The 22,094-nt window shown below is 39.0% G+C and overlaps 1 protein-coding gene across 3 annotated transcripts in view; it reads right to left on the reverse strand.

The window, feature by feature from the left end:
- The window catches only part of BCAR3 (BCAR3 adaptor protein, NSP family member), a 169,866-nt gene that overhangs the window by 49,481 nt on the left and 98,291 nt on the right, over positions 1–22,094 (reverse strand). The window lies entirely within an intron of this gene.

The following is a 22,094-nucleotide window of genomic DNA, read 5'->3' on the forward strand; positions in this document are numbered from 1 at the left end:
GAAAGAGAGGTATTACTGGCTACTCATGAATCTACTTACTTCCCCTTCCCTGACATCACTCCTGAGAGAAGGCAGAATGCCTGCTTTAGATTTCACCTGTCCATTTGGCTTAGTGAGAGTGAATGGGTGGACATCATGCTCTCACTGTGCTCTTGCATGTTTGCTCATAAGGGAGGGAGAAAAATGAACAGAAGTTATTTAAGGCTGATTAAGTTTATCAAATCCAGCACCTGGAACATGTTGTCCAAGTTTGAATAATCAGACCATACAAATGTATAAAACAGAACCTGGCCTTCCAAAAAAACAGTTCTGCACAAAAATGACTCATTACCTTAAGAAGGTAATCAATGAAGGTCCAAAGCCAAAAAATTCTTTAAGAAAGTCTCAACAAAATAAAAAGTTAGAACTCACGATTGCAAATAAAAGTATTGTTTAACTTGTTTGATTTCACAATATGAGCAGAATTTCATTTTAGAGAAGAGGACGTATACATCTTTAAAGGGACCATAAGGCTTCACTCCAGACAATCATTTGGAACAAGGAAAATACAGAAACTGTCACAAGGTAGCTCCAAATCAAATGCTTCAGATGATTGGGGCATCCATAAAAGGAGCACAATTAAGTTGAGGTTCTACCTACCATCACAAATAAAATTCCAGTTTTGCTGAGAAATACAATAAAACTAAATCTATTCACCACATTAATGATGCTGTAAACTTAAATATAAATACATGGATAAAAACTGTTTAATTGCTGACTGTAAAGAGGTTATATCTGTTACTCTGCTCTTATTAACTCTTGCAACTTCCCACTTATAATAAAACTGACCACCCTCAAAAAAGTCTTTTCCTATTACTCCACAATGCTCTATCCAGAGAAAACTTTCACCATCTGTTTTCCAACTCCAAGATTGTTTATTGCAACTAATATGAATTTAGTTATATTTTAATGCTGCTTTCTTTTTGAGTTCTGTTTCTGTTTACTCTGCATCAGTTCAAAAGAGATTTTTCTTATATCTACCTTTCTCATTTCAATGGGAATGTGATTTCTCAATTAAGGGGCACCCACTTTAGTTCCAGTTGTTTGTTACTATCTCCCCTTGACTGTGAATATTTTTGCATATAAAGGATATTGATATCTTTAATACTTTTTCAATGAATAGTCAATAACCTGTCAGGGATGTAGTATTCCCAGTGGTAGAATCATTGGGCCAAAGGGTAAGAACTGATCAGTGAATTTTTTGGGGGCACAATTTTAACATTGTTTTCTAGAATAGGTTCGACCAACTTGCAACTCTACCAGTAATATCATGTCAGTATGCGAACAGGGGAATTTAACAAAAAAATACAGGCAAAAAAATGGAAGTGAAATCAATCAAAAGCATTTACTAAGCACTGACTATATGTCAGGTATTCAGTTTTATGTCCTCCCTCCCTCCCTCTCTCTCTCTCTCTCTCTCCCACTCCTCTCTCTCTCTTTCTCTATTGATCTGAGAACTCTCCTGATTAATTTCTATACTTAAATGTATGTGTGGTCTATCAATATGCCCTCTCTCCAGTAAACAACCGCTCCAGGAAGGCAACTGATCTATTTTTATTTTACTTAAAGAGTGTCTAGAAAGTAGTAGAGAATCAAAGGGTATAAGTTATGTTAGAAGCCACTTAGTTCCATGTCCCCATTTTATAGATAAGAAACTAAGACCCAGAGAGGTAAGTAAATTTACTCATCATCACAAAAGCACTAAATATCAAAACAAGAATTTCAATTCAAGTTCTCTGACTCCATACCCAAAATTCCTTCCCCTTGTATCACATTCTTAATAATTCAATTTTGAAAGTATTGAAAATTTTTTCAATACTTATTTCTATGCACAAAACTATGAAGTTTATATTCTAAAGAAGATCAAAAACATATTAACAAGTAGCTTTCTATAATCATCATATGCTAAAACAAGAAGAACAGTAAGAAAATACAAAGAGTATGGTGACACACTACATAAAAAGAACAATTCAATTTGACATACATTGCCAAACTCTACAGCAATATGAACATATTTTGTTCAGGAACAAAAATATATCAGACCCTGCCTTCAAGAAGCTTATCATGTTTACTGGGGTACAATGAATACATAGATAAGTACATCCAAAGTAATTCCAAAAAGATACCAATAGCTAGGATTATCTCCAGGACAGAAAAATGTGCTATGAAAATAGAGAAAAGCTCAAAGAAGCAGACATAAGGGGGTGCAAAGGAAGGAGATATATATTTTTCACTTAACTTTTTGTAGACAAACACTTAGCAGAGTTCTAATTTGTTCATCAACCAAGAAAGTGAAGCATAATGAATCAGAAAAGACATGAATTATCAGTAAGATATATTTTCTCAGTAAGAAATCAGTATAAACGTCAAAGAATTGCAGAGGTTAAAGAGACTTTTTAAAAAGTTAAAAGAGCGCCTGGTGAGAAGTTCCCTCTGCTAATGAAGGCTGGAAAGGCAGAGGCCACAAAATGGTAGAGTAGCTAGAACATTGAGCTCTACTCTCCCACTCCTCCCACTCCTCCAAACAGATCTAGAAAGCACAGACTGAATCCTGTTCAAGAATTCCAAGGTAAACATGATCAATTAATCATTTTTTTTTCCCAGGTAGGTCAACATAGGAAGACAGAGAGGTCTATGGACACGATTGGGGGAGGAGGGAGAGAGGGATTGGGGTCTGAACAAGAACATACCATTTGGAGCCAGTAAAAGTAGCTAGGATCCAGGGCAAAAAGAAGTGCCAGAGCCAGAAGGGTCCTGAATGTGTAGGGTAGAGGAACAGGTGGCAATTGATAGCTCTGGAAATACTAAAGAGATGTGAGCCCTAGGAACAATTTTAAAAGTAAGAGAAACTGTATGTTTTTGACTTCAGGAATGGAGTAGGGGAGGAAGTGAGGGAAGGGAATCTCAATTCTAGCTTTCAGCCTAGTCTGAAGCTTACTGAGGAATAACCATGGCAAGAATCCTAGATCAAAGAGAAATCTACAGTTCTATCCCTCACCAGGCAGAGCTTTCCAGATGGCTAATAGCTGCCAAGTCTAGCAGCAGTCTTCTGAAACTCAAAATGGCGTGTGCTTGCAAGTATGTGGCTGAGACCCAAACACACATCAGAAACCTGCAAAGTCCAGAACAGCAGGATAATGATTGGATTTTAGGTTGGAGCAGACCATTTGTGAACATGGGAAGGTTTCGGGTCTCCATCCTGAGCTCTCCCTGAGATCCTGGAATAACACTCAACATCCCAAGGAAGCAACAATGGGACCAGCCCAGAGCAACTTCCCTCTAATGGTACATGGCACTGACCCCTTACATAAAATCCCAAAGACAGGAAGGAGACTGGAAAAATAAGCAAACCAGTATAGGATGATACCTTCTCTGTGACTTCAGAGTGTCAGAAGGTCTCTGGAACACAAGGAGGATAACTGATGAACCCAGGGTTGTTCAGCCAATATGCAGCAAAGTTGGAACTTACTCCTGGGTCTCCCTCTATCCTTACCCCACAATGCCCCTCTTCTAATCCAACAGACTGATTTTATAGGGGAAGAAGCTGAGATCCCTAGTCTCCTACCTCCCAGTCCTTTTTCTTTTTCTACCCTTTCTTCTTAGCAAAGAGCTATAGTAGGACAGCTCTCGCGGAATTCTAACGTGCTAATATTCTTGACATTCTCCTTTAAGCACCTCGATGACCTATAATTTTCTCTTGCCCAAATCTAAGAAAGATTAATTTCTCAACGACCCTTTAAAGACAAATATCAGAGCTATTTTGCGATCAGATCTGAACCATTTAGTTCATTTTATACTAGAATTTCTATTCCAGTGTCATTAAAAAACAAATTTGCAACTTGCTGTTAAATTAAGAAGCTTCATTTTCCGACTGCTATTTCCTTCATCCTAGACAAATGATGATATAGAAGCTATTAGACGGTACTGAAGATTGGAAAATACCACTGAAACCCCAGAGAACTGAAATCCAAGAGACTTTTTTTCCTTAATTTATTCTCACTCCTGCAACCTTATCAAAAGAGGCTCAGAAACTATGAATAGTAAATTTGAAGAGGATATCTGTGGAATTCCTTGCTTATCAAGACTCAGAGAAGTTTCATTAAAATTCTGCTTGCCCTATGTGTGCAAATGAAAAAGACTAATTTAATTTTAATTTGTGCAGATTGGAGTCTTACAGCTTCACTGTAAGACTGTTCTCTTAGCTATGTGCCAAACTAATTACATTAGAATAATTCTGATCTGTACCCTTGGCTCTGGCGTCAGTCTCTTTGATGTTAAACTCATGTAGTCTTTTATCCCCAATTATTCTCGGGGCTCTGAATCTCTTCCACACATTCCCATCCTTCTGGATGATGGAGCTGGTGCCTTCGATGCTCACTCAGCAAGCTGAACTAGCTAGCAAGGGAATGAAAAAGACTTCCCTTCAAAGCTGCAGTTTGAGAACAAACAGAATAATTTTGAGTTTCTCCTGAAAATAAAAATGGGTAGGGGATTCAGAATTTAACCCTGGATAACATCAGATTTAACGGAATGCAGCATACTCCAAAGCAAATAAATGGCTTTTATTTTTTCCCCATAAAGGTCAGCCATAAGTCAGGAAATCTGTCTAAGCTCTTCATTTATCCCATATGATCTCCTCCGGCCACTCTTCTTGGCCCAGAAAGGTCTGTTGTACCACCACTGCCTCTTCTATCATTTTCACAAGGGTATCTCTAAGCATAGACACTGAACTGATCTCATCTTTCCCAGTTAAGAAGTAAGCTGCAAGCCTATGAGATTTTTCCCACTGGACAGCTAATATCTTGCCCTCCTGAAAGTCTTTGTAAGTCTCTTTTCTCTAGATCCGATTCAAATGACTTTCAAGTGCAGCAGGCAGAGCTAAAAGGCTCTCAATCACCCTCCTGAGGCCCTCCATTTCCAGCTTATCCATAGTTGTTTTTTTTTTGTTTTTTATACCAGCAAAGCTTCCAAAGATTTGAGATATCAGGGCAAGTACTCCCCTGCCCTGCAGCTGATCACAACCCTTCCATGTACCTCATAGCTAGTCTTTCTGGGTTTGAATGGCCAGCTTTCTTACCTTCTGGCCTTCGAGCTCCTCAAATTTCTCTAGGCTGATTGTCTGACAGTAGACTTATGATCAGTCCATTGGGGTAACTATATTGAATATTTTTCCAATGATTATTTCTGCCTTATCTTGTAGCATGGCTGTAAATAGCTGTTTGCATGTCACCCCATCAGACTGTCACTTCTTTGAGATCAGGGACTGCCTTTTGCCTTTCTTTGTAAACCCAGCACTTAGCACAGTGCCTGATATACAAGAGGCACTTAATAAATGTTTATTGACTGACTTGCTCACCAAGTTCCTTTCTCAAAGGGCGAGCTACCATAGATCAGTATTCTTTAATCTCAGAATAACAGAATATGAGTGTGGGAGGGGAAGGAAGGAGAGAATTCAGAACTAAAAATAAAATAAACTTGAATTTTAAAAGTAAAAAAAATTCCTAATATGGTAAATATTGCTAGCTATGATCCATGTTTAAGCTCTTTGAGATCCTCAATAATTTTTAAGCATGTAAAGGAAGCCTGAGACCAAAAAGGTTGATACCTACAAGTTTGGAGTATGGAAAGGATGGCTTAACACCTTTGGGTTCAATTTAAACACACAATTCTTAAGCACTTTATAACCATTAAAGTCACAGCCATCTAGTTAGTTGGCAAAATTGCTCTAGGACAAATCTGGCTAGGTTACAAGGCTAGGCACATAGTAGGCTTTCATAAGTCCTAATTAGTTAAAAGGCCTACTAAGAATAGCTGAAAGGGCCTTTAATGCACCCTAAATCACTCTTGATAAAATGGCCACCCAGCCACTGCCTTCAAGACCTCAAAGAAGCTCATGCTAGTTTGGGACAGCTTCTAGCTATCAATGAAAAATTTTCCCCTAAAAGCCTAAATCTGCCATCCTATTGTATCTATCCACCTGCTGCTAGTTCTGCCCCTGAGTCTAAGCAGAGGAAACCTAATTGCTTTGCAAGCACTTGAAAGGCTACTTCAAGAGAGAAGATCTGCTATCATGGGCATTCTTAAATTTGGTCTTCTGCAAATAAAACATCTTCAGTTCTTTCATCAGAGGCTCACATGGCCTATCTCCACTCTTCTTGCTACTGGCTTTCTACTTGATCAATGGCGGTCCTAAAATGTGGCCTCCAAAACAGAGACTAGTATTTCAGATGTGGTCTGACTAGGGCATATGCCAGTGGGGGCCAAAAAATTCCCAGAAATTTTCCTTCTCTTACTACAACATGGAACAGAATCAGTTTGTTTGGCTCTAGTGCCATACTAATGACTCATATTGAATGTGAAGCCCACTAAACCTCTAGATCTTTTTTCTATAAACTGCTAGGTAGACCCACATTTCCTATCCTGTTCTTGGAACTCTAGATTTGATCCTACTCAACTTAATGTTATTAGATGCAACCTATAATTCTAGCCACATAACACCTCCTCTTGCTCAATCCATCCCTCCACTTACTCCAATCCCAAACCCTTCCCTGATTCAACTGTGCAAAGTATGAGGACTCTGTCTTTAGGAAAGGAGATCCAGAAAGATGCACCACAGGAGGGACCCAACATGGTTTTAAGGAAGAGGGGCCAGAGGGTCAAAAAGATGTTCTTGATAGGAGACCAGCTACTGAGTTTATTCAACCTCCTCCATGCTAAGAATTGATTTAAAGTCCCTGCTAGTGCTAGAACTCCAAATGAAAAATCATGGGCCTTCAAGGGTTTTGGATCTAGAGCCTGGGCTCCATTCTTCTAAGGATGACCCAATGACCATCCCTGATGAATCCCCAAGGTAAGCATCAGATTCCAACTGTTCTATAGTGTCCACCTGAAGAAGGAAGAGCCATCCCTAAGTGAATTAAATTATGCATTTCCTAGAATTCCTGGGTTTGAAGTAGTTTATGTATTAATGTCTGGGGACTTCTGGAGTCTGAGAAAGCCTAAGCAAAGTGGAAAATATTTTATTATGCATTACTTTATTGCTATTATGTGTTGTTGTTTTATTGCTTTTATCGATTCTATGCCAAGTAAAGTATTATACATAGTATTCAAACATGCTTGGTTAGTGTATCCTTCACAATGGAAAGTCACCTTTCCTATGCTAAAGTCCATAAAAGATAGTCAAATCCAGGAAGAAGGTAGAGTTGAGGGGTGGAGATTGGCTCAACAGTTGGTTTTGGTTGGATAAATTTACAACCCCCATCCCCTAGCCAGTAAGTCAGTATTGCTCCACAGAGAAGAAGAGTTCAAAAATGGAAGACTGCCCAATCTCTGAAAATGATAAATATCATCATTTTCTCAGCATTTTCCATATAGCAGGATGGATGTACCAGGTGGAATGGTGTCACCTTTTACCTCCAAATTTCTGAGCCTTCATGTTGAAAAGGATGAGGATAGTAGCTAGAAGTACCACTTAATGGTTATGTCTGTAGTATTTTTTTTTTGTTTTGGATCCTGACTCTTATTCAATACTACCACCTTAATTTTTTTATGGATGATCTTTGTTAGGAATAATCTAGTTGGAAAACATATGCATAACATGTTTAATCTATATTGCTTGCTGTCTAGGGTAGGGGGAGAAGGGGAAGAAGAAAAATATGGGACACAAGACTTTGCAAAATTGAATGTTGGAAGCTATCTTTGCATATATTTGGGGGGAAAGGCTATTTTTTTAAAAAAGGAAATATATATGCATAGAAAATAATATATGCCTCTGGTATAAACAAAGATAACATATCACAATACAGAGGAGAGATTCTAAATTACATGGAAATTATATGGAATTCTTCCAATTTTAATGTTCTGTGCACTAACTTCCTAGTTCTTCAAGCTACTCAAATTCCTATATCCCGTTTTTCCACTCCATCTCAGCTACATATAGGGATGCCCTATCTTTGATCTTGCCATCACCTTTAAGTATTCTACTTCCATGTTTGTGGACTCTAAATTTCCTTCACCTTCACCTCCAATGCTTCCATCCCTCGGTGGTCTTCTGGCTATAATCATCTCTCTTATCACTTCCTATTCTTGGTGAACTCAACTCAACATCCTCTACTTTCTAGTGCCTTGTCCTGTCACTGATCAAGTCTTTCTTCATCCATTTCTAGATTATCCCTTTCTTCCTACTCATGTTATTGTTCTTTGTAAATGGCAGAAATATAATATTGTACTGAAAAGGTCCATTACAAATTTAAGCTAACAAAATCTGGACTCTCACTGCAGCAAGATTGTCTATGCATCCTCTCCAACCATTTCCACCAGATCAGGAATTTATACTCAACCCTTTTGTCCCTAAGTAAAAGAATTTCGCTCAGACCTTCTGGAAAATTTCCTAATTATATCTTAATTTCCCCTTCCCTTCTTCTAACTCTTTCTCCCATTAAAGTATAACCTTCATGAAAGCAAGGATTGTTTATATTCTTAGCACAGTCCCTGACACTTTTGGCAAACAATTAATGCTTTATCCAACTATCTCTCTACTATTAATTCCCTCTCTCATTCATCACAGAAGCTGTCTGAACTTGCTGTTTTCCATACACGCTTTCTTTGAACTCGCTCTTACCCTTACATAAAATGATCTCAAGGGCATCTAGGTGGTGCAGTGGAGAGAGTGTTGGGCCTGGAGCAATAAATTAATGCTTTATCCAACTATCTATTAGTAATTCTCTATCTCATTCACCACAGAAACCATTTGAACTTGCTGCTCCTCACACATGATTTTTTTTTGAACTGGAGATTGCCCCTATTTCAATGATCTCAAGAGGACCTAGGTAGTGCAATGGAATGTTGGGCCTGGACTCAGGAACTCATGTTTCTAAGTTCAAATTCAGTCTGAGATACTTGCAAGGTGTGTGACCCTGGGCCTGTCACTTAACCCTGCCTGCCTCAGTTTCCTCATCTGCAAAATAAGGTGGAGAAGGAAATGGCAAACCACTCTGGTACTTTTGCCAAGAAAATTTCAACTAGGGTCATAAGGAATCAGACTCAATTGAAATGATCAAACATCAACAATAACTGTTCTTCCTCCTCACCTTAGAATTTCTGGCCTCCAATAAGATTCAGTTCAACCATGACCTCCTGTGGGAGGGTAGGTCTTTTCTGATTCTCCCACATACTTCTGCCTTCCCTCCTATTCTAGATTCATGTTGTTTATGCCAATTTAAGTAGACATTATCTCCCCTATTGAAGGGTAAGCACTTTAAGACCAGGAGCTGGGTTGGTTTTTTTTTTTTTTTTTTTTTTTTTGCATTTTGCATTTCCAATACTTACACAGTATTTGAAACAGAGTACCCAGTAAATACTGACTTAACTACTGAATGATGATTCCATTTTGGCTTCTACCTATTAAGCTGCTGCTATGAGAAATATGAAAAATAATTAATGAATGCTTTATCCAATTATCTCTATTATTAATTCCCTATCTCATTCACCCCAGAAACTGAACTAGCAGATAGACTAGTGTATGAGAAAGGTGTCCATCAACAGCTACTCCATTAGCACAAACAGGCAGCAAAATTCATTTCCAGAACATAATGCATATTGGCAAGCAGAGGTATAAAAATATCTTAAGGGTAAGGGTGACCTTATCCAGGCAGGGGTGATTTTTACCAAAGGGACAGGGAGTTAAAGTCTCATGAGTCACCTGCTCTCTTACCTAGCCAGCTGTTAAAGTTAGAGTCCCTGCCGTTTAATCCACTCAAGTATGAAAGCTGTCATTGATGACAGGCCACCATGTTTACAGTCAGGTAGGTGTCAGTCCTGTTTCCCCTCCCCCCCAAGCTTAACCAGTACAAAAAAGGACTCTTAGAGAATTCTGGTTCCCAAACAATGCTCTTGGCAGCCACCGATCTCCTTTCCTGGGGGTACAAAGATAGCCCACAGAACTTTCCCAGGATTCTGGCCCTGGATGTACTTCCCAGCCAGGCCCCTCCAACAAAAACAACTCCCTTGCCAGGAGCCAAGCTCGTTGGGGGAGGGAATGCTGGCACATGCTCTCTGACAGTGCGTCCTGCCCCTGAAGGCTGAAACCAGATCCCTGCAGCTCCTAGATGCCGAGGAAACACATGTAGATAGCCACGCACTGGAGAGATGCTCATTTTAAAATGGACCTCTATAAAAAGCCTTCTTCAGTTAGGATGACTAAGGGTACTGGTAGCCTCCTCTAAAAGAGAACCCTTGGCTAGAAGCAAAGACTGGCAACAGGATTTAACAAGACTTTTCCTCTGCTCACAGCCTCTGAGAGTTTGGAAAGGGGGGTCTCACTGGCTATGGCGTCCAAATTGTATTTGAACAGGAGGTATCCTGTTCTATTGTACCCCTGAGAAGTGATCATTCTCAGCTTGAAGATCTTCAGGGATGACGACGAGACCTTTACAGACCCCCACAATAAACTCCTGCCTTCCCACCCCACCTATTCTATTTTTTTTATTTTTTCTCTCCTATTCTAGATTCATGTTGTATTGCCAATTTAAGTAGAGCATTTTAAGGCCAGGAGTTGAAGCAATTCATTGCATATTTGGATGGCTCTTCTTATAAATTTCTATCTTGCCTAGAGTTGAAATCTGTTTTTCTATAGTTCATTTATTTGTCAATGAATAAAAATAATCTTTTTTTCTAAGCACCTACTCTATGGCAATAGTGGAACACAGTGGCAAAGAAAACATACCCTGCCCTCAGGCAGCTCACAGAAAAACAAGTCTAATGTTTCTTACATGAAATAAGCTTCCAGATAATTGAAGAACTATTAGGTTTCCCCCCTATCCCGCCCCAAGGCCTTTTTTTTGTCTATGCTAAATATCACTGGCCTCTTTCCTCATATGGCACAGGCTTATATTGACCGAGGTTCCCCTTTCTAAAATGTGATCCTCAGAACTGACCACAAGTTCCCAGATTTAGTTTAACTAGAACAGAGTAAAGAAATGATCTCCCTCAATCTAAACACGAATGCCTCTCTTAATGCAGTCTAAAGTTGCATTTCCTTTCTTGGCTCCCATGTCACACTAAGGACTCATGGATTGAGCTTACAATTCCCCAAACACACCCTTATTCTCTCCCCCCATGACTCAATCTCTTTGAGATCTTCCAGCTGGCCTTAGATTTCTCCTCACTCCAGTCTGTCTTCCACCCAGTTGCCAAATGGATCTTTCTAAAGTGCAGATATGACTATGTCACATCCTTCCCTATCCCTCCAGTGGTTCCCGCTTACCTCCAGGGTCAAACATAGCCCTTCCTCTCCACATACTCTTGGATAAAGGGATACTAAGCCTTCATGTTCATCCTCAAATCGATTCTATCTCTTGCCTCTGCCTTTTGCATGGCTGGTCCCCAAAGCTAGAGTGCTTTTCCTCCTCACCTCAGCTTACTGACTTGCTTCAAGGCAGGATTCACATCCCATCTTCTGCCATTGTTTTTTCCTGATCCTTCCCCCACTTTCCTCTTTATCCCCCTGCTGATGCTTTCACTGTGAAATTACATCTCATGATGCTGTGTATCTCCTATGTGCACCCCTGTTTACATGTTTTCTCCCCTATTAGAATGTGAGCTTTTTGAGGGATAGAACTGTGATTTTTGACTCCCAAATATGCTTATTTTTTCCTCAGAACTCAGTACAATGCTTGCCACATAGCAGACACTTAACACATGTTAAGTGATTGATCTTTTCCACCAGAACTATTATCTACCTTCCCTCTATCTTGTACATTAAAGGTGATTTTTATTTTAAAGTGAATGACTTTAAATGTATCCCTATTAAATTTTATTTTATTTTATTGATTTTGTCCATTTATTGTTCTAACCTTTCAAGTTCTTTTTGGGGGATTCTGATTCTGTCATTCAACAGGTTAGCTCTCCTTACCAGTTATGCATTTTAAATTTGACAAGCATGCAAATCACTAATAAAAACAACCTTTAAACAGCATGGGGCCATATACAGGTAGATCTCTGATGCTCTTCCCCAAGTAGGTCCAAGTAGCTCAAGTATCCATCTTGGAGATAAGTCATTCAATCACTTCTTAATTAACCTACTCTACATCTCTGCATCTTGTACATAGGTTATATAGCACTTAATCAAAGTCTGACGATCCCTGATCTATCAGTCAAGCTAACCTGTTTGTTAAACAAAAGGACCAAAGTTCCAGACTAATACTGGTGTGATGGATTCTTGAAAAAGCCATACTGACTTTTATTGATTACTTTTTCTTTTTAAATGTTCAGAAATCATTTCTTTTGTCATGTATCTGCCCTGCCTGGCTCTCCTGGGAACAGGTAGGAAATTCAGTTTCAGGTGGTGAGTTTTAGGGGTTGAATATTTCTCTCTTCTCTACTATCACCAGCTCAAGCCCTCATTGGCTTTGTTTCTGGACTGACCTATCATGAGAGCGAGTGATTATTGCCCCAATTCCAATTAATCATCATAATATGGATTAGCTTCTACAAAACTAAAATTTACTTCAAAGATATAGCAAAAACAAACATACATACATTTCAGCCAACACTTGGAAGGAATATTCATTCTCCCCAACAACATTTCTGTCTCTCAGCTCATAACTTAGATACTTCCTACATCAGATTGGTCCCACCAAGTTCATGTCCAGGTAGAGTATGAATGCCGAACTCAGCTTCCAAGATCACTCCTTCTCATGGGGGGGTATCACTGCTGATATGGCTACAAAACTTAATCCATATTCTTGTGGCTTTTTCCTTCAGTTTAAAGGGGAAAATAACAAACACAGAGGCCAAAGACCAAAACCCTTTCATATGGTCTCTGAGAAGAGAAAGTCTCATGACCTCTTCCCTTACAGCATAATCTCTAACTGGATATCATCACATCACTAAAATGAATCCGAGAACAATGGGATAAAGAAAGATGGTGGAAAACAACTTTATCTTTTAAATTCCTTCATAGCTAAAGTCCCTTCACCCCACAGAATTAGGGGACCAGAACCAATTACAGAATGTCCATAATTAAATAATTCTGTATCCACCACAGTCTCTCCAAGGTTCTCCTCTTACAGGTAAATGAGCCAATTCTTCAAGCAAGCATTTTCATCTTAGAAACCAGCAAACACTACAAAATCAAATATTGATTTATGTATAGAATTAAAAGAGTGAGGGAGAAAATGTAAAAAAAAAAAAAAAAAGTCAGATTAAATTTAATAGAGTGCCATGGTTTTTCAGAGAGCTTGTGGTTAAACATTTGCCACCACACCACTTATATATAAGTACCACGTTGCTTACATGACATCATGACTCTCCCACAAGCAAGCTCCCTAACTTCTCCACAGGGAGTGGTGCTGTCCTGGTGCCAGACTGTTACACTTTGCACTTTAGCTTAATTCCATTACACTTTAATAATACATTCCATTATTTTTGTCGGACTCAAAGTCCACACAGAGACTTATAGACTCCACTCCTCCTCTTGCTTGGGATTCATTTCCCGAGTGACTTGGTCTTTCTTTCCCAGCTATGGCAGATAGGATGTCTGCTCAAGTTGTAAAAGGTTCATTTAAGACATCATTAAGTAGGGACTTGTCATCATGTACAAAACTACCAAAACCACCATTTTGGAGGACAAGGCTACTCTGGAGTTCTCTCCTCCAAAGCTGAGGGGCTGATTTAGGATCCATCTTTGTGAAGGGCGACTAAAGAAGATTCTTATCTTTGAAGAAAAGGCTTTACCAATGCTCCTACTTTCATCCCTGACTCACCTCTCACTCTGCAACTGCAACCTGCAGCCCCTGGACCCACCCCTGATACTGTAACTGGTCCCTTCTTGCTGAGGGCTCTGGGACACAGATCAAGTCACATAAAGGACACTTTAGCCTGAGCTGCAGTACTCAGATTTATATTTACCACTGTGGCTTCACTGTTGTTAGATATTAATAGGCAGGTGCTCTGAGACACGTACAATGTCAGCAGGAAATCTTTACCAAGCACTCTCCTCCATCCCCTATCCAATAACTGAGCTGAGCTCTCTGCCCACAAAATAAAGCTTTTCACATGAAAACTTGGTCTACTTTTTGATCATGTAATGACCAGTGACCACAAAAATATGTTCATTATTACCTGATAATATCCTCCTACCCAAATTTCTTTAGATTTGATTGATCATCACAGAATTGAGGGTTCTTTCTTTTCTCAAGATCATTGAAACTCTGGGTCCTGGTCTTAGAGCTAAAAGGGCTTCAGAGCTCATCTAAGATACCACCTTCATTTTACAAAAGGAGAAACTGAGTCCCAGAAAGGATACGGTCTTGACCAAGGTGACTTGCCCCTTACATGGCAGGACATGAATTTGGATTCAAGGTCTTCTGACTCTAAATACAGTATTTTTTCTGAGGAGTAACTTTTCTGTGACAAATGAGACAACCACTGAAGCTAGATTTGCAGGATCATAGAATCACAGGACCAGAACCTTCAAATAAGAAGAATAGTCTAAGATCATCTCATCTAATCTCCCAGGTGAGAAAACTAAGGCTCATAGAGGAAAAGTAGATTTCCCCAACATAATATAGGGTAAGAGATTTTGTCGTTCACTCATTTTAATCATGTTCAACTCTTTGTGACCCTTTTTAGGTTTTCTTGGCCAAGATACTGGTTTTTCATTTCCTCTTCCAGTTCATTGTACAGATGAAGAAATAGAAACAAACACAGTTAACTGAGTTGGCCAGAGTCACACAGCTAGTAAGCTAGTAAGTGTCAGGGGCTGGATCTGAACTCTGGTTTCCCTGACTCTGTGCCTAGTATTCTATCCAGGTTCTCTTATTTAAGAGAAAACAAACTTTCCCCTTTCCTGTTTATTCTATCTTCTCACTCAGACACTGGCTAATTTGTGATCTGCAGGTATATACATTTGTTTTTAAAGGTCCCTCCCACCTCTTTAACAGAATCACAACAGATCTTGCCAAAAGGCAATGTAGTACAATAGAAAGAAATCTAGATTTGGAGTCAGAGGACCTGAATTCAAATGCCAGTTTTGTCACTTTCTATTTAACCTATGGGACCTTCTGCGGTAGGGGTTTCTTCACCTAAAAATAAAGTTGAAAATGGTCTTTATAATTCTACCAGAAAAAATGATGCATTCACAGTAAGAGAGATTCTGTTCAGAAAGAAGGCCTTCTTTCTGAAGAGATCTTCAGAACAAGTACTTTGTGAAGTGTGCCCCTGGTATTTCCCCTGGTAATCTCCAAGGAGTTGTGGTGATCAAATTAAATCATGCATGTGTATATTTTTCTCTGAAAACTGTATAGTGCCATAAAATAGAAGGCATCAGTACTCCTATTCCTATTATTTTTAAGGTAAATTCCTACATAATCACAAATAAAGGCATAAAGGATGGAGATCTGGCCACAGAATTAAGGAGACCTGGATCCAACATATACCAGCTGTGTGACCTTAGGAAAGAGAAACTCTAAAACTAAGAGGCAAAGCAATTAACTGGTATAGATTGGTAAAGGTTTCCTCTCTGGCATTATTTATGCCAATTAAATCACAAGTACTCCCCATCCCTACTTCCCCCACCACATCCTTACACAAAAGCTTAGCAAAAATAGCTCAGATTTGGTCATTCTGAATAAGTTTTGTCCATAGATCTCCATTAGGGTCCCATGTACTAAATTAATTCTCCGAGGCAATGTTAGCAAATGGGTCATTTGCCCATAGCCTTTCATAAAAACTAGCCAAAGAGAAGTATTTCTACTTTACTGAAGGAAGAAATAAAGCCTTCTGAGATTAGCTGGTTCTCTTAGGCTATCAGGCCAGCTAATGGTAACACTAGAAACAAAAACTCCAATCTCCAACCACTGGAAATTCTTTAGCATTAAGTAACCTTCCCTTTCTCCAGGCAATGGTTATATGATTTAAAAAAGAAAGGAAAAGGGAAAAAAAATCTCACTCCTTTTTGTTACTAGCTGAACTTGAAAAAAAAGAAGGGGAGAGAAGGTGAGAAAGAGAAAGCTGAAAAAGATAGGGAGCAAGTGTGAGGGAGAGATATGGAGAGAAAGAAAGGGAGTGAAAAAGGAGAGGGAAGAAGAGAGAAAACAAGACAAGGGAAGGAGCAAAAGAGGAAAGAAAAAAGAAAAAGGATTGTTAGAGAAAAATGATGCAGGAAAAGTAGAAAAAAGAGAATAGAAACAAAAAGAAAAGGGTAAGGGGGGAAAACTGAAGGAGAAAAAGGAACAAAGAAGGAAAAAAGAGAAGAAAAAAGGAATGAAGGAAGGAAAAGAAAGAAGAATGAGCTAAAGGGAAGAAAGAGAAAAAAGAAAGGGTGAGAGAGAAAGAAAAAGGACGGGAAAGGAAGAATATGCAAATGTCAGGTCCTCCATGCAATAGAATCAGATGGAATATTTTTAGTTAGTTCATACAGTGCACTAAAACATTACTTGTCTCATATTACATTCTGCTCAACAACTTATACTGCGTCTCTGGCTATAGAATGGAGATCCCACTCCTCTCCTAAAAAGGGGATAATTTTTATTTTCCCACAGGTTTAGGATGAAGGAAACATGACAGTCATGTCCATTTCCTGCTAGGAATAAAAGTAACTTGCTATAATTTATAGTACACCCAACTACTTCCCAACCACCCCATGAGTTGATAAGTATTATTATCCATATTTTAAATTGAGACTCTGAGAAAAAATGACTTGCCCAAAGACATTCTGCATCACAAAATAATGGAATCACAGACTTTGAAGTTGGAAGGCTCCTCAAAGCTTATCTAATCCAACCCTTCTATGAACAAGAATTCCCTCATGTCACCTGAAAAGCAGTTACTTAATCCTTCTTTGGTAATCAAGTTAGAATTTGCCAAGCAAGGTTCAAATTCTATTAATAATAATAGTAAAAAACAATAAGTATCATTTATACTGCCAACCCCTGTGCTAAAGCACTTTACAAATATTATCTATTATAATCTCCCCTGGATGGGGGAGCCCAAGCCAAACTCCTCATCCTAACTTTCAAATCCAACCTATTACCTTCCAATCTTTCACCTTCACCTAAATAACTCACTTAATAGAGAATGAGATAATAACAAAGAGATCTTAAGTGTGCCAACCGAGTGTGAAGTTGTAATAGAAATAACATGGGTGCCATAAGCAGAGCCAAAGGGCTGGGTAAAATGGGGATAAAAATATTTCCCCTGGTAACCTCCAAGAGTTGCGGTGATCAAATTAAATCATGCATGTGTATATTTTTCTCTGAAAACTGTAAAGTGCCATAAAATAGAAGGCATTAGTACTCCTATTCCTATTATTTTTAAGGTAAACTCCTTAAGAATAGAGTCTATGTCCTAATACTTATTTTTCATTCAACACTCCTCTCCCTTGTAAGGGGAAAATAGTTCCATTTGGCACAAAGCAAATGGATACTATTAGAATCAGAAAGCATTGAGTCTTAAAATGCTGGAGGATAATGAGATCCAAGACCACTCAAGATCAGCCCAAGAGAATCTAGCTGGGAAAAACAGAATGGATGAATAATGTCTGTTGTCCAAAATATGACATGCAGCTAGATAGACAGCTCATGAAGTGAGTCCATCAGTGTATATTTATATCTGAGTCAAGTGCTGTAGATGAATAATGAACTGAACTAGGGAAGGGAGGAGGCTGGATTTCATCTTGGAAAACTTTCAGTCATCCCAAGCTCTTCCACAAGACCACAACCTGTTGATTGTTGTTGTGTTTAACAGCACCACTGTTCTTTTTTGTATTGCTGTAAATCATGGAATTTCATGGTATCCAAAAAATAAAGTTGCAAGTGACTGGAAGAGTAGCAGAGAGACACACAGTGTACGCTACTAGGGAATACACATATTATTAACAATGGCATGCCTATAGACAGTAAGGAAAGAAACTAAGCAAGCATGTACCAGGCGCTGTGCTCAGTGCTTCACAAATATTATCTTATTTGATCCTCACAATATCCTGTGACACAGGTGCCATTATTAGCACTGTCACTTTATAGATGAATACACTGAGGCAGAGAGAGAGGCACAAAGAGGTTAAACCAAATCTCAACCAAGGTCCTTCTGACTCCAGACCATACTCTACTCACTGTACCACCTAGATACCTTGTGGCATTAAAGGTACCATCCAGGTAACTGGATGATAGAATCAGGAAAGGAAATGGGCAGGTTCTGTAATAAGAGTGAGGAATAATAATAATAAAAAGAGTAAGAAATAATAGACAAGCTAACTGCTACAATAATACCTTCATAATGTTAAGACCTAGAAGAAGGCAGTTCATCCATAGAGCACATTCTCTATTCAATTTAATCTGAAGGTCTCTTAAAGACACTTAAAGAGTGCCTACTGTGTACCACCCAGAGTGATGACATCAGAGTCTATTAAAATATTGAACTGAATGTCATACATTAATACTATAAAATCTAAATATAAAATGAGCTTCTAAACTTCTATTTCCATAGGACCTGGATTTGTAGAATGATTCTATTTATATGACTTTAATCAAGTCAGCCTTTATGCCTTAATTTCCTTATCTGTAAAATGAAGGACTAAGACTAGATGGCCTCTTATGTCCTTTCTAACTAATTGTCTGTCATCTCATGATCCGGTGACCCATATCAGTAAGACAAGCTAGAATTCTTCAATGTCTATCAGAATTAAGGATTTAAAAATCAGGGCACTGATCCATTGTAGCGGGGGCTCCCCACATCCCAGGAACATTCCATATGAAGTTTCCTTTGTAAAGTTAGATACGGTGGCTCAATGAATAAAGCATTGGACTTAGGGGTCAAAAAAGCTTGAATTCAAATACACTTACTAGCTATGGAATCCTGGGCAAATCACTTGATCTTTATCTGCCTCAGTCTCTTCAACTGTAAAATGGGGGTAATAATAACACTTACTTCCCAGAGTTAATGTGAGGATCAAGTAAGAAATAAGGCTCTTAGGACAGTGTCTGACCCATAATGGGTTCTATAAAAATGCTTGTTCCCTCTCCCTGCCCCCATCCCTACCACCCCCAGCTCTTTCTCTTTCCTTGCTCCAAAGAACATTTTTTTCTTCCTCACCAATTTGACAATGTAATGCTCTCTTTTCTCCATCCTTATCATCCCACTTGGTTCTCTTCTAGGCCTATTTCCTTGAAGTTAGGAAATCCAATTATTTACTGCCCCTGCTAATTATAGTAACCTAAGCAAACTTGTTCTAAGATACATCAAGTTGAAGTTCATTTGAGCACACCCAATACATGCAAAAGTCTAGAATTTCTCTGCAAATAGCATCTTGTTTTCTGAAAGCACGCAGCTATGATTGGTTTCTATGTATAAGGCTTTTTATATTTTTAGTTCTCTTCCCATACAACAAAAACTATTAATACTGTTCCACTTTCTCCAGAGACAGTATGGATTAGACCAAATGGAAAGTTACCATGACTACCTCAACGTTATTTTTGGGATGAGAAACTCTGAAGTCCAGCAATGTATGTGGTCAAGAATCATGGCTTTATTTCCGCTTTGCTATCAGACAATCAATCCCAATTTAATTTCAAAGCTCAAATAGCAACGGAAACTAATTAGGAGCAGCAAGATCTGAAATCCCTAATTAAAGCGGAAGTCAATAAAGCCATAAGTGTTATCATTGGGACAACCACCAGCAGAATGGAGAGACACACACACACACACACACACACACACACACACACACACACACACACACACAGAATTTCTTTTCCCAGATAATTAGCTAAGCAAAAGTGGGGAGGAGGGAAGAAGGAGAGAGGCATTTGGAGGACAAAAGGCAGAAAACAAAGTCAGGCCAGAAGGATTCTATTTCTGATTCTGATGCTATTTGCTTTTAAAACAAGCTGAGGAATTTCTCTCTACTACAGAATCTTTGTATGGGCAAAAAAAGGAAAAAGGATGAACAATTTTAAGGAGCATCCTCTATGGAGTGTGTGATATTTATCCTGGCACCTGAATGCAGGGAGAGGGGGCTGCAACCTCCCAGGAAGGGATGTCTAAATTAGTGAGCTAAAGAGGATCAGATTTAGAACCAGAACAGAGTTTCGAGTTCCTTTTGACCAGCTCCTCCATTTTTAATATAAGGAAACTGAGACCCAGGAAGTTGTAACTGATTGCTCAGTCACATAGGTAATGGCAGAGATTTGAATCTAGGTCCTGCAGTTCCAAATCTAGGGCTCTCCCCCTCCCTGTAACACACAGAAAAGTAAGGTTTTATTGCAAATAATCTAAGAAACCTCTTGGTACCCCTGTATGAATCCCATAAATGCAGAGGAAAAGGTCTACTGAGCCAAAAACTCAACATCCTCTCCTCTGGTTACCTTATGGGCCAAGTGCTGAATTGCCGACTTTGTATTTACCAGAAGTGGATCTGCGCAAAACCTTCTATTAACAGAGAAATACCACAGCCAACTCCAGAAGTGTACATGTCCCGGAGGACCAACTCGGATATTTTTGACAGCTTTAAAATAATGTTAATGGTCTGACTTCATCTTACTCAACCAGAGGGATCCGCATTTAGGCCAGAAACCACATGGCCACTTTGCTGGCTGCAGGCAAGCAAGGGGATGCTTAAGCAAATAAGGGATTGCTTCTCCCTAATGGTTATATATATATATATATATATATATATATATACTTGTCTTTTCTCAAAATTTCTTGATAAAGAAAAATTAGCTTTGAGCTTGAGTTGAAAAATAGAATCAGGCCATCGAAACACAGCATGCATTCAGGCCCCCTCTTCAGCAAGTGTATATTCACCGTAGAAGATTCTTCCCTTTTTTTCTTTAAAACATAATTGCTCTGTGAGAGTATCTTAAAGAGGAAACAGAATGCAATAATCTGAAATGGCATTTATGATGCAAATGGGGACAGAGTCAGGGATGGAGATAGATAAACATACACATAGAGACAGAAAGAGCAAGAGAGAAAAGAAGAAGGGAAGGAAGGAGAGAGAAGGGGAGACAGATACAGATAGAGGAATGGAGGGAGGGGGAGGGATAAGGAGAGGGGGAAAGAGAGAGAGAGAAAGAGACAGGGAGAAAGAAAAAGAAAACCAGAAGAGAGGGGGAGGAGGGAAGGAGATAGAGAGACAGAGACACAGTAAGAGAGACATAGAGGGAGGGAGGGAAGAATATGAAAAAGAGAGAAAGACAGAAACAGAGACAGAGTAAGAGAGACCTAGAGGGTGGGAGGGAGAATATGAAAGAGACAGACAGAGACAGAGTAAGAAAGAGGGACGGAGGGAAGAATATGAAAGAGACAGATAGATTTTGATGTAAAAATAGAGATAACTCTCTAGAGAACTTTTCAAATCCAACTTTCTGAGTTAAAATGAGTGAAAATCAGGTCTGAAAAGTCATTACCCAAGAGACAAGCCCCAAGATAAAGAGAAGCTTGCATTCATGTTCATTATGTATGTATCTCATAGGAAGGCAATTACAAGTACAAACAGCATTTATTAGCACAGTTCTGTCTATCAACGGAATCAATCAAATGGACTCATAATATCCTCAGCAAGGTTAAAAAAAAAAATTGTACTGACACAGTCTTTTAGCACTGAATGTCTTGTGAGAGATGGGGAAGAGGCTACTTTATTGTTCCCATGATGAGAAAGAGAGTTTCAGCCATTGAGACAAGCTAATCTTAGTTCCTAATTTAAATGAATTAGCATTCACCGTGACATATACATCTTACACGTGCACGCGTGCACACACAAAGTACAGACAAGAAAGCTGACCTAGCTACCTAATGTTTAGCATAAAAATGAGAGAGAGAGCCTCGTTTTGCCACAGGCACTTTGGAATAAAGTTATGGAGCCCAAGGAGTCAGGCAGCATCTTAAAAAGAAATATTACTCAGACAGTGACAGAGCCATTTCCAGATGAGTAACACTGGCTAGCAGTTCCAGCAAGAGCTTCACATCAAACTCCATCATCACTCCAAAAAAGACACCGGCTCACACAACCAAACCGACGGCTGTCAACTTTTTCTGAGTGCTCTTTAGAGAAAACTCTG

Source organism: Sminthopsis crassicaudata, chromosome 4 (assembly GCF_048593235.1).
Source record: "Sminthopsis crassicaudata isolate SCR6 chromosome 4, ASM4859323v1, whole genome shotgun sequence".
NCBI lineage: Eukaryota > Metazoa > Chordata > Mammalia > Dasyuromorphia > Dasyuridae > Sminthopsis > Sminthopsis crassicaudata.